General features: G+C 39.8%; 1 protein-coding gene across 1 annotated transcript in view; it reads right to left on the bottom strand.

Moving 5' to 3' along the window:
• The window catches only part of LOC128642972 (dual specificity testis-specific protein kinase 2), a 152,126-nt gene that overhangs the window by 85,971 nt on the left and 51,620 nt on the right, over nucleotides 1-14,535 (bottom strand). The gene's annotated exons all lie outside the window — the stretch shown is intronic.

Raw genomic sequence — 14,535 nt, 5'->3', positions numbered from 1 at the left:
GTAGATATGTTTTCTAATGGTGTCAATTTTATTTTTGAAGTGATCAGCAAGGTTGGTAGTGGGCAGGGGTGCAGGCGGACGTAAAAGAGAGTTAAAAGTTGAGCACAGCTTTCTGGGGTTGAATGAGTGAGATGACACAATGGAGGAAAAAAAAACTTTGTTTGGCCAGTCTGAGCGCAGAGTTGTAGGACTTAAGGATGAATTTATAATGCCGGAAATCAGCACAGGTGCGTGATTTCCTCCACTGCCGTTCAGCAGCTCGTGAACATTGCTGAAGATATCTGGTCTGTTTGGTGTGCCATGGTTGCCGTCGAGTGATTGATGTACGGCGAACAGTGGACGGTGCAACTTTGTCAAGTGTTGATTTTAGTCCCGAAGTATACTGTAAAGCCACTAGGTTTGGGCAAGAGAGGGATGAAATGTCAGTTCAATGGAAAAGTCTGTGAGATCCAAGTCATTTAAATTCCTGTAAGGTAGCAGTTTCTTGGGGGCCTGCAAAGATGTAGCAGGTAGAGTAAGAGAGAACATTAGTAGATGGTGGTCAGAGAGAGGAAAGGGGAAGTTAAGAAAGTTGGAAATGATACAGAGATTAGTGAAGACCAGGTCTATTGAGTTGCCTTCACAGTGGGTTGGAAATGTTGTCCACTGGGACAGACCAAAAGAGGTGGTAAGGGATAGATGTTTAGAGGCTGCAGGCATGTTAGGATTATCAACGGGTATGTTGAAGTCCCCTAAGATGAGAGAAGGAACATTAAAAGAGAGAAAATGTGGAAGCCAGGCATCAAAGTGGTCAAGAAATTGTGATGCTGGGCCAGAGGGGCCGATAGATAACTGCAAAACGAAGAGCTAGAGGGGAGAAGAGGCGGATAGCATGAACTTCAAAAGATGAGAAGGAAAGAGAGGGGGGTGATGGAATGCAATGAAAGGTACTGTGTGAAGATAGGAGAATTCCTACTCCCCCTCCTTGTTCGTCTCCTGGCCTAGGAGTGTGACTCAAGTGCAGGCCACATTAGGACAGAGGCTACAGCAGTTGTGTAAGAGAAGGAAAGCCAAGTTTCAGTGAGGGCTAACAAGTTAAGTGAACGTGAAATAAATAGGTTGTGGATATAAGCTTATTGCATACAGAGCGTGTATTCCAAAGAGCACAAGAGAATTGGGATGTACTAACAGAGTTAACCCCAGACAAGTCTGGGTGCAAGGCCCATAGAGAAAATTACAAAATAAACTGTACTTCTATTATTTAATTTGCTTCCTTCTCTTGTTATCCTTTGCTGAAACGTTTATCTAGGTAAGCTCAGAAGCAGCAAAGAACCTAGGTTCTAGCTGCTGATTGGTGGCTGCATATATATACCGATTGTCATTGGCTCACCCATGTGTTCAGTTAGAAACCAGTAGTGCAGTATTGCACCTTCAACAAAATACTGTCAGGATGCCAGGAATTAAACTGAGACGAGAAGTGCAAAAATAATCACACCTTTATTAATAGCAAAAGATAATAATAGTCCACAAGTCAAATAACAAGCCAGGAATCAAAACCAGAGCTGGTAGTCAGACGAGCCGAGTCAGGAGCCAAAGCGAGTAGTCAGACGAGCCGGAATCAGGAACAAGGAGAACAGCAGAGTCAGGAACAAGCCAGGGATTAGGAGCCAGGAGGGACGTCAGACAGCCAGGTAATACACAGGAGCTCTCACAAACAGGTCTGAGACAACGCAAGGGCAAAGCATACTGAACAGAGGCCCTTTAAATAATAAGTGATGACATCCCAATTATGAGACTGCATCCTGTCTCACACGGATGATGTACACCAGTCTGGCCATAAAAGGAAGTGCAGGAATTGAGCAGCATCACACAGTATGCACCAGAGTCAGCAAGAGAGGTGAGTAAAATGGCTGCTAGCAGCACATGGCAAACAAAGCAGAGAAAAAATGCTGACAAATACTAAGAGAATGAAGCAAATTTGATAATATAAGTATATTGGAGAGTTGTTTAAAATTGTATGTTCTACCTAAATCATGGAAGAAACATTTTGGGTTTCATGTCCATTTAACCCTTTGAGTGCTAACGATGGCTCTGAGCCGTTGCAATTTTACCAGTTAGGTGCTGACGACGGCTCAGAGCCGTCGCTAGCACTCACCCACCTTGAAAACAATCTAGGGGCTCCTACCTACTCCCATCCCGGCAATCTGGCCTGAATAGTGAAAGGCTTCACGATTCGCGCTGTGATGTCATGCGCAATGGCATGACATCACTGTGCAACTTTATTAAAAATGAACAATGGACAATATGGGAACATGGGGGCATGCTGCTTAGTAGCCTGTATCTCAGGCATCTAAGCAGCTACAGACCCCCATAACCCACCGTAAAGTAAAAAATAAATATTTTTTTTTTAAAAAGTTAAAAAAAAAAAAAAAAAAAAAAGCTCAAATCCAGCTTAGCACTCAGGTGGGAAATGGCTTAGCAGTTAAAGGGTTAATGAACGCACATTCTATGCTTTGTAAACAGGCTTTGAATTAAACGCCTACTCCCCACAGCCGAGATCACTAGCGATGTGGGCAGATCCCTATTATTTCCCCTGGAAGAGGCACATTGCCACTCGTCAGGATAGCGAGCGGTCAGACAACTTTTTTTTTATTTTTTATAAAATATCGTCAGATATCATCAGGCTCTTAGCATAACAGTGAAGAAGTTCTCTGTATATTGTGGATCGGTCAAAAGTCAGAAAATCTTGTAGTGCTTATTGTTCAATCAGCTCTAGTTATTTAACATGCACATCTTCAAACCATGTGTACAGTAATAATAATTTAACTTGAAAAATGTTTTTAGGTAAAATCTGAGTTAGAGTATTGTTCTCTTTAAAGGGACAGTATACACTGATTTTCATATAACTGCATGTAATAGACACTACTATAAAGAAGAATATGCACAGAAACTGATCTAGAAATCTGTATAAAATATTTTTAAAACCTACTTAGAAGCTCCCAGTTTAGCTCTGTTGATGAGGTTAGGCTGGGACACCCAGTGAAAGGGGCTGGGTAAACAAGAAGAGCAGACCCCCCCACCTGAAGTGTGAATTGCTGAAATCATGCGATGATGGCATTTTGCCCGAGTCATAATGCGGGCTACCTCTCATTGCTAAGGCACTTTGAGTACAGCCTTGGGGGTTGATGTAAGTTACTGCTGTGACATTTTCTGACTGAAACCAAGTTCCAAGATGCTATCTCGCCTCCCGAAGAGACCAAACTCCCTGCACTTTCCGGGAACCACAGACAGCACCATAACCCAGCAGGCTGGCATCCGTGGTATTAACTACCCAATTCAGACAGATAAATTAGGATCCTTAAATCAATGATTGGTGAGTTTGCCACCAAGCTAGAGAATGTCTTGTCTTGAAGTCTAAAGAGATCTTCTAAAGCAGGATGTAGTAATCTCCTTCCTAAATCAATGATTGGTGAGTTTGCCACCAAGCTAGAGAATGTCTTGTCTTGAAGTCTAAAGAGATCTTCTAAAGCAGGATGTAGTAATCTCCTTCCTAAATCAATGATTGGTGAGTTTGCCACCAAGCTAGAGAATGTCTTTTCTTGAAGTCTAAAGAGATCTTCTAAAGCAGGATGTAGTAATCTCCATTCCAATGTCTTAACATATAAAACTGGCAAATGATATGGCAACTGAAGCATTGATGCTGTGCATTTTAATAATAAATATAAAGGATTAAATAAATATAAATTTATGCAAAGCTTGTTATAAAAGGGATATGAAACCCAAGATTTTCCTTTCGTGATTCAGAAGGAGCATATCGTTTTAAATCACTTTCTAAATTACTTCTATTATCAAATTTTCTTTTTTCTCTTAGTAGCTCTTGTTGAAAAGCAGGGACATATGCTTAAGAGCCGACCCATTTCTGGAGCAATGTATGGAAGTAGTTTTGAAAAAATGTTATCCATTTGTAAGAGCACTAGATGGTAGCGCTATTTCTTGCCATGCAGTAGTGCACCAGACGCTACCTAGGTATCTCTTCAACACAGAATAGCATGGCAACTAAGCAAATTTGATAATAGAAGTTTCCCACTCTGGTGCTAATGACAGCTCAGAGCCGTCATGAGCACTCTCCCACCTTGAGGGACTGGGGGCTCCTACCGTTTTGTGTGGTGACGTCACGCGCAATAACGTGATGACGTCACCGCGCAACTTTATTTATACTTAACAATGTTAAGTATAGGAGCAGGGAGCATGCTGCTTAGAAGCCTGTATCTCAGGCATCTAAGCAGCTACAGACCCCCAAGACCCACCATTGGAAAGGTAATCGCCTCACCTTTCCCACAGTGTAAGTCTTCGGGGTCTGAAAAAATTATAAAAAAGTTAAAAAAAAAAGTTTAAAAAATAGAAAAAAAAAAAACATTAAAACCTCTTAGCACCCAGGTGGGAAAGTGCTTAGCACTCAAAGGGTTAAGGGTGCTTACCACTCCAAGGCTGAGAAGAAATTGTAGTGTAATCAAAGATGGCGACCATCTATGAGGGAAAAGAGGAACAGAGCACACTGGAAAAAGATGAACCCCAGAGGTCTGCACGTAAGGAAGTTCAGAAATTTTGGAAAATGAGCTCCCCAGTTTTAGAAAGTTTTAAATCCTGACTGATCATTTGAGAGCATACTGAAAATGAGGACAAGAAATATGGTAGGTGCTAAAGTATGCACCGATAAATTTAAAGAGACTACCTCAATTTTACTTTAAGTGTGTAAAAGCAACCAAAAGTGCCTAAAACTGTATGTAGTGTTATCTGTTGTATGTACCTATGTCCACAGGCTATGTGAATAATGTGTACATGTTAATGCTAACAGCCTGCGGGCTATGTGAGTGCAAGTACCAACTTATCTGTCAGCACTCACTCTTCCATGCTTACCAAGCTGCGGGAGACCCGATTCTAGTAGAAGAGCCCATCTTGTGTACTATGCAATGACACAGGATCTGGAGTAGAAGTAACCCGATGAGGCCAAAAGGAGGAGGCTGAATGATGAATTCTAGTGACACCTGAGGCAGGCTAGTGACAAACTCCCTGGAGGAGATTTACTCTCACTGCCAGTTGTACTCCTATACACCACTTTGTCTTATTCCTGGTTCTCTGAGGGGATAATAGGTCTCACATTGGTCTGAAAACCTCTATCAAAAACGAATTTGAAGCACTTCAAAATTTTTACCTTCTCCCTGGCAGCTCATGGGTTATTCAAATGGGGGTTCACAATACTGCCTCTCCTCTCACTTGCTCCGACTCCGTATCGCCCCGTCTCTCTTGCGCTATACATATATACATATGTATATATAGATAGATATACAGTATATCTATCTATATATTCATTATTTACATTATATTGAGGAATTTAATAAGATTGAAGTTTAAATGTGAATTAACTCCTAAAACCACTCGGCTTTATTTTGAAGTTTAAAAAAAACTAAGGGTGAGATATCACAAAGTTTTACCCAGTGGAACAAAACAGAGGATAGTATATATTTCCAAAAATGCATAAACATTGCCATCTGTACGTTAAAGAAAGAAAAAAAACTCCATTCTATGCAATTCCAGGTCTCTCCCTACAACCATCTGCTAAGGAGCAGAAAAAAATGTGAAAGCCAAAAAAAACAAAAACAATGTAATTTCTTATTTGTCTGGGGGCAAATTTCAAGCCCTGAGTGTTGTTTAAATGTGTGTGTGTGATAAAAACAAAAACAAAAAACCTTAACATAGGGATGCATGTCTTGCAAGCATACAGACAATAACATATTAGTTTTTTCCCTCAGTATAGAAGTACATGTTTCCCAAAAATAAATTCAATAAATAATAATAATAAAATTAAAAAATCACATATTTTAAAGCACTATTTCTTAGATGTAATAGAATAAAAAAAATGTGTCACTTTTATTTTGCTTATTGTCCTGCAATTTGCAGTTAATTTCATTCTTCTAATTATTTATATATTTCTTATTTGAATACTCAAGAATGATTGTTTTTTGTGTAATATTTTTATTTTCTCATGACATTGTGTTTATATTTCTTTTTTTATATATAATTAAATAATAAAATATGTTTGGATAAAATCTGCAATCTTTTTTTCTTCTTTTGCTTTATGACTATAGGGACTATATGATATGTACAGTTATTTTATATATAAGGACACATCAGAATTTCTGAGCGGTATATTGTAAGCAAACCTGGGTAATGTTTAGCTTCATTTTCTACCTCCTTCATCTCCAGAAAAAGACACTGCCGCTGGGATCCCCAAACACAGCGCAATAAGAGCGATCAACCACCGGCTACTCACAATCATCATGGCGCCCCTGCCCCAGACGTCACCTACTGAGACAGCACGTCACACATTGCTTTAGCTGTGATGGCACCCCCTGATGCTGGATGATCCGACTTCTGTGTCTGTCAGCCATCACCACAGTGGAGACCTCCTTTGGTGTCCTCACAGACACAGTCCAGCTCCTGCTTTGAGGGAACAGTGACTGCGGGCAGTTGAGGGGTATGCGTCATCACACACATGTGGGAGGAGGAGCCTCGTCAGCATGACAGTGACGTCTTAGGCTGGTTCTTCTCACTCGCACATCAAAAGATGTGCAATTAAGAAGATATAGGGCTGGGTTGGGGTGGCGCAAACAGGCACTTAGAAATAAGTGCAGAGGACTTGAAGCCTATACTTCTATCTATCGCACGTGTGGTGTGATAGATAGAAGTAAAAATGGAACCTTTTTTGCTGAATAAATATAATTTCAGCAATAGGCAGGCTATTGACAAATTATATTTATTCAGCCAAAAATGTTTTTTCCCTTCTTTTCTTCTTTTTTTTCTCTCTATCAAGGGGTTCAGGGGGTTCACGCGCGCCTGTGCTCCTATAGAGGAGCCTCCACTGTACGGAGGGAAATAATTGACTAAGGAATCATGGGAAAGAGGGAGGCGCTAGCTCCCCCAGCATAATTACTGCCCCCCCCAACTATAATTTGCCCTCTGCTTTCCACTCTGCCCAGGCTCCCATAGCTCCATGCTGGCCCGGTCCATGAAAAACCTAACCCCATTCACAGACCTTCCTGACTCCAAGACGACAGCTCTGTTACTACTGAACAATTCCAATGTAGCATTTAAAGTTTAGACACTTTAAGGTCATCCAGTATTAGAAAGGTACATTAAATACCTGTTTTTGTGTAAAAAAATAAATAAATATGTGTTTGGCTCAAGCTCCCTAGAGAAGCCATAAAGCAAAATCTGGTAACCTAGGTTTTTTTTAATGCTGTAAATTGATGAAAACCAATTATTTATGAGCAATAAAGAATTTCTTCTCATTGCCAAAACTAAATGCTCTCATTTGTTAGAGCTGGTAGTTTTTGCATTAGTGTTCCTTCCACACTATGGCCTAGATTTAGAGTTCGGCAGTAAAAGGGCTGTTAACGCTCCGCGGGTTTTTTTCTGGCCGCACCATAAATTTAACTCTGGTATCGAGAGTTCAAACAAATGCTGCGTTAGGCTCCAAAAAAGGAGCGTAGAGCATTTTTACCGCAAATGCAACTCTCGATACCAGAGCTGCTTACGGACGCGGCCGGCATCAAAAACGTGCTCGTGCACGATTCTCCCATAGGAAACAATGGGGCTGTTTGAGCTGAAAAAAAACCTAACACCTGCAAAAAAGCAGCGTTCAGCTCCTAACGCAGCCCCATTGTTTCCTATGGGGAAACACTTCCTACGTCTGCACCTAACACTCTAACATGTACCCCGAGTCTAAACACCCCTAGCCTTACACTTATTAACCCCTAATCTGCCGCCCACGCTATCGCTGACCCCTGCATTACACTTTTAACCCCTAATCTGCCGCTCCGTAAAACGCCGCCACCTACGTTATCCCTATGTACCCCTAATCTGCTGCCCTAACATCGCCGACCCCTATGTTATATTTATTAACCCCTAATCTGCCCCCCACAACGTCGCCGACACCTACCTACACTTATTAACCCCTAATCTGCCGAGCGGACCTGAGCGCTACTATAATAAAGTTATTAACCCCTAATCCGCCTCACTAACCCTATCATAAATAGTATTAACCCCTAATCTGCCCTCCCTAACATCGCCGACACCTACCTTCAATTATTAACCCCTAAACTTCCGATCGGAGCTCACCGCTATTCTAATAAATGGATTAACCCCTAAAGCTAAGTCTAACCCTAACACTAACACCCCCCTAAGTTAAATATAATTTTTATCTAACGAAATAAATTAACTCTTATTAAATAACTTATTCCTATTTAAAGCTAAATACTTACCTGTAAAATAAACCCTAATATAGCTACAATATAAATTATAATTATATTATAGCTATTTTAGGATTAATATTTATTTTACAGGCAACTTTGTAATTATTTTAACCAGGTACAATAGCTATTAAATAGTTAAGAACTATTTAATAGTTACCTAGTTAAAATAATAACAAATTTACCTGTAAAATAAATCCTAACCTAAGTTATAATTAAACCTAACACTACCCTATCAATAAAATAATTAAATAAACTACCTACAATTACCTACAATTAACCTAACACTACACTATCAATAAATTAATTAAACACAATTCCTACAAATAAATACAATTAAATAAACTAGCTAAAGTACAAAAAAATAAAAAAGAACTAAGTTACAGAAAATAAAAAAATATTTACAAACATAAGAAAAATATTACAACAATTTTAAACTAATTACACCTACTCTAAGCCCCCTAATAAAATAACAAAGCCCCTCAAAATAAAAAATTCCCTACCCTATTCTAAATTAAAAAAGTTACAAGCTCTTTTACCTTACCAGCCCTGAACAGGGCCCTTTGCGGGGCATGCCCCAAGAATTTCAGCTCTTTTGCCTGTAAAAGAATAAATACAATACCCCCCCCCCAACATTACAACCCACCACCCACATACCCCTAATCTAACCCAAACCCCCCTTAAATAAACCTAACACTAAGCCCCTGAAGATCTTCCTACCTTGTCTTCACCATCCAGGTATCACCGATCCGTCCTGGCTCCAAGATCTTCATCCAACCCAAGCGGGGGTTGGCGATCCATAATCCGGTGCTCCAAAGTCTTCCTCCTATCCGGCAAGAAGAGGACATCCGGACCGGCAAACATCTTCTCCAAGCGGCATCTTCGATCTTCTTCCATCCGGTGCGGAGCGGGTCCATCTTGAAGCAGGCGACGCGGATCCATCCTCTTCTTCCGATGTCTCCCGACTAATGACGGTTCCTTTAAGGGACGTCATCCAAGATGGCGTCCCTCGAATTCCGATTGGCTGATAGGATTCTATCAGCCAATCGGAATTAAGGTAGGAATTTTCTGATTGGCTGATGGAATCAGCCAATCAGAATCAAGTTCAATCCGATTGGCCGATCCCATCAGCCAATCAGATTGAGCTCGCATTCTATTGGCTGATCGGAACAGCCAATAGAATGCGAGCTCAATCTGATTGGCTGATTGGATCAGCCAATCGGATTGAACTTGATTCTGATTGGCTGATTCCATCAGCCAATCAGAAAATTCCTACCTTAATTCCGATTGGCTGATAGAATCCTATCAGCCAATCGGAATTCGAGGGACGCCATCTTGGATGACGTCCCTTAAAGGAACCGTCATTAGTCGGGAGACATCGGAAGAAGAGGATGGATCCGCGTCGCCTGCTTCAAGATGGACCCGCTCCGCACCGGATGGAAGAAGATCGAAGATGCCGCTTGGAGAAGATGTTTGCCGGTCCGGATGTCCTCTTCTTGCCGGATAGGAGGAAAACTTTGGAGCACCGGATTATGGATCGCCAACCCCCGCTTGGGTTGGATGAAGATCTTGGAGCCAGGACGGATCGGTGATACCTGGATGGTGAAGACAAGGTAGGAAGACCTTCAGGGGCTTAGTGTTAGGTTTATTTAAGGGGGGTTTGGGTTAGATTAGGGGTATGTGGGTGGTGGGTTGTAATGTTGGGGGGGGGGTATTGTATTTATTCTTTTACAGGCAAAAGAGCTGAAATTCTTGGGGCATGCCCCGCAAAGGGCCCTGTTCAGGGCTGGTAAGGTAAAAGAGCTTGTAACTTTTTTAATTTAGAATAGGGTAGGGATTTTTTTATTTTGGGGGGCTTTGTTATTTTATTAGGGGGCTTAGAGTAGGTGTAATTAGTTTAAAATTGTTGTAATATTTTTCTTATGTTTGTAAATATTTTTTTATTTTCTGTAACTTAGTTCTTTTTTATTTTTTGTACTTTAGCTAGTTTATTTAATTGTATTTATTTGTAGGAATTGTGTTTAATTAATTTATTGATAGTGTAGTGTTAGGTTAATTGTAGGTAATTGTAGGTAGTTTATTTAATTATTTTATTGATAGGGTAGTGTTAGGTTTAATTATAACTTAGGTTAGGATTTATTTTACAGGTAAATTTGTTATTATTTTAACTAGATAACTATTAAATAGTTCTTAACTATTTAATAGCTATTGTACCTGGTTAAAATAAATACAAAGTTACCTGTAAAATAAATATTAATCCTAAAATAGCTATAATATAATTATAATTTATATTGTAGCTATATTAGGATTTATTTTACAGGTAAGTATTTAGCTTTAAATAGGAATAAGTTATTTAATAAGAGTTAATTTATTTCGTTAGATAAAAATTATATTTAACTTAGGGGGGTGTTAGTGTTAGACTTAGCTTTAGGGGTTAATCCATTTATTAGAATAGCGGTGAGCTCCGATCGGAAGTTTAGGGGTTAATAATTGAAGGTAGGTGTCGGCGATGTTAGGGAGGGCAGATTAGGGGTTAATACTATTTATGATAGGGTTAGTGAGGCGGATTAGGGGTTAATAACTTTATTATAGTAGCGCTCAGGTCCGCTCGGCAGATTAGGGGTTAATAATTGTAGGCAGGTGGAGGCGACGTTGAGGGGGGCAGATTAGGGGTTAATAAATATAATATAGGGGTCGGCGGTGTTAGGGGCAGCAGATTAGGGGTACATAGGGATAACGTAGGTGGCGGCGATTTGCGGTCGGAAGATTAGGGGTTAATTATTGTAAGTAGCTGGCGGCGACGTTGTGGGGGGCAGGTTAGGGGTGAATAAATATAATACAGGGGTCGGCGGGATTAGGGGCAGCAGATTAGGGGTACATAAATATAACGTAGGTGGCGGTCGGCAGATTAGGGGTTAAAAAATTTAATCGAGTGGCGGCGGTGTGGGGGGACCTCGGTTTAGGGGTACATAGGTAGTTTATGGGTGTTAGTGTACTTTAGGGTACAGTAGTTAAGAGCTTTATAAACCAGCGTTAGCCAGAAAGCTCTTAACTCCTGCTATTTTCAGGCGGCTGGAATCTTGTCGTTAGAGCTCTAACGCTCACTTCAGAAACGACTCTAAATACCGGCGTTAGAAAGATCCCATTGAAAAGATAGGCTACGCAAATGGCGTAGGGGGATCTGCGGTATGGAAAAGTCGCGGCTGAAAAGTGAGCGTTAGACCCTTTAATCACTGACTCCAAATACCAGCGGGCGCCCAAAACCAGCGTTAGGAGCCTCTAACGCTGGTTTTGACGGCTACCGCCGAACTCTAAATCTAGGCCTAAGTGTTTAACCACCACATAGGGTTAAAACGCATAGATACATTTTAGCTTGGAGGCCGTGACTCATTACAGCTTTTGAACAGGAAATGATTGGCGATTGGCCGCTACACTTGCGCATGCCACTCCTAATTGGCTCACCAGTTAAAAATTTAGAAACGGATAAGAGCACAATAACACATATTAGGTGCTTTTTAGAATTAGGTTATCAATCCAATTAACGGAACAGTAAAGTGACAATTATGTTTTCATAATATAGATAGAACAAAGTTAAGCAACTTTTCAATGTACTACTTTTATTTCATTTGCTTTGTCCTCTTGGTACCCTTTGTTGAAAAGCATACCTAGGTAGACTCAGGAGCAGCAATGCACTGCTGAGAGCTAGCTGCTGATTGGTGGCTGCACCTATAAGCCTCTTCTCATTAGCTCAGATGAGTTTCACTAGCTTCTAGTAGTGCATTGCTGCTTCTTCAACAAAGGAGACCAAGAGAATGAAGCAAAAAATAAGTAAATTGTAAGGTTGTTTAAAATGGTATGTTCTATCTGATTTATGAAAAAAAATATGAAAAAAAGTATATTAATATAACTGTGTTGGTTATGCAAAACTGGGGAATGGGTAATAAAGGGATTATCTATCCTTTTAAAGAATAACAATTTTGGAGTAGACTGTCCCTTTAAATTGGAGCTAAGGGATGCAATACTTTACAGTCTTTATTTCATGCCTCTCAACATTTGTGGCTAGGTATAAGGGACTTGTGAGGTTGGGGGGGGGGGGGCACTAACATTCTGTAGGCAGGGCCCTGTTGAAAGGGAGGCGGGATTACGGGTGGATAGTGTACAGGATTGTGGGTGTGTTTGTGGGTGGTCTATGGGGGAAGAAAACAGTGCAGTTAATCATTTTAAAAAAAATAATGAGGCCTAAAATAGGGTTACAATATTATGAAAATAAAATAATGATATCCATTACAGGAGAGCCTGCAAATAAGCTGTCAGTAAGAGGACAGTGAGATACTCTGATTTAAAAGGGACAGTCTAGTCAAAATTAAACTTTCATGATTCAGATAGGGCATGAAATTTTAAACAACTTTCCAATTGACTTCCCTTGGTGGTATTTTTCAAAAGCTAAACCTAGGTAGGCTCAAACTGATTTCTAAACCTCTTAGTTCAGAGCATTTTGAAAGTTTTTCACAGTTAGACAGTACTAGTTAATGTGTGTCATATAGATAACATTGTGCTCACTACCGTGGAGTTATTTAGGAGTCTGCACTGATTGGCTAAATTTTATGTCTGTCAAAAGCACTGAGATAAGGGGTCAGTCTGCAGAGGCTTAGATACAAGGTAATCCCAGAGGTAAAACATATATTAATATAACTGTGTTGGTTATGCAAAACTGGGGAATGGGTAATAAAAGGGATTATCTATCTTTTTAAACAATAAAAAAACTCTGGTGTAGACTGTCCCTTTAAGGAACTAAGAGCTCACTGTTAGAAAACTTCTCAAGAGGTCAATGAGGGTTGCAGGAAGTAAAACCACTAACAAAATTGATAAAATAAATAAGTGACAAACAATTAGGAACAAATAGTCAAAGGAAAAGAGAACTAGACATTTAAAATGTGACAATGAGATCATAGAAAAGAGCTTTAAAAGGGGGAATTTGTATTTTTACCTCTGTGATTACCTTGTATCTAAGCCTCTGCAGACTGCCCCCTTATCTCAGTTCTTTTGACTCATAAATAACACCACGGGGTTGAGCACAATGTTATCTATATGGCACACATGAACTAGCGCTGTCTAACTGTAAAAAACTGTCAAAATGCACAGAGATAAGAGGTGGCTTTCAAGGGCTTAGAAATTAGCATATGAACCCACGTAGGTTTAACTTTCAGCAAAGAATACCAAGAGCACAAACCAAATTTTTATTATAAAAGTAAATTGGAAAGTTTATTAAAATTGCATGCCCTATCTCAATCATGAAAGTTTAATTTTGACTAGACTGTCCCATTAACTTAGTATCTCAGCCACCCCCTTGCTGTAAGGCTTTTTTCTCTATTTTCTCTTGGCGAGCAAAACAGCCTAATCAGACGCCAAATATGAAAAACTGCACGTGCCTAATATAATATGCACACATGTTTTTGCTTTATAATCAAAATACACATAATTACTAGCATTTATTTCATAACATTTACATAGTATTTAGTTTGTGAGTTTTTTAGGCCGGTCTTCCAATCTCGAGTGTTGCCACACGGCTCATTGAAATAAATGTGCAGGTGCCCCACGCTCCAAACCGACACAGTGGTTGCACCGATATGGAATAGTTTATGACAGATGTAAACAGTGAAGCACAACTCATATTCCAATTAACAGTGAACATTGTTAAAAATGTTAAATCTTTCTTCTATGAGCAAAATTATGTAACATAAAGGATAACCTTACCGCTTAAGAAACAAGTTTAAAGTAATATGAAACCCAAAACATTTCTTTTGTGTTTCAGACAGATCATACAAATTTTAAAACATTTCCAATTACTTCTATTAGCCAATTTAAATAAAGGTAGGAGTCTGTAGCACTACATGGCAAAAAAAAAAATAGTGCTTACGTCCCTGTATTTCAATAAAAGATACCAAGAGAACAAAGCAAATTAGATCATAAAAGTAAAGTTGTTTAAAATTGTATTCTCTGTCTGAATCATGAAAGAACAATGTTGGGATTCATGTCCCTAAAACCTTGCATGTACAGGTATAGAAATTCTCTTTGTCTAACCACTGATTGTGCTGTTGAACTAAATGTAGTGCTCTCCTGTGCCAGGTAAAGCTGCCAGCAACATTTACTTGAACGGCGCAATGGGGGGCGCTGTGATTAGACAGCGAGTTGTTAATAAACAACTGCAGCGCCAAAGCAGAAGTCTAAATATGTAAAGTAAGTAAAC

Source organism: Bombina bombina, chromosome 12, assembly GCF_027579735.1.
Source record: "Bombina bombina isolate aBomBom1 chromosome 12, aBomBom1.pri, whole genome shotgun sequence".
In the NCBI taxonomy this organism is placed as follows: Eukaryota; Metazoa; Chordata; class Amphibia; order Anura; family Bombinatoridae; genus Bombina; species Bombina bombina.
Note: the sequence above shows the minus strand (reverse complement) of the source record. Positions and strands in the feature narration are given on the sequence as shown.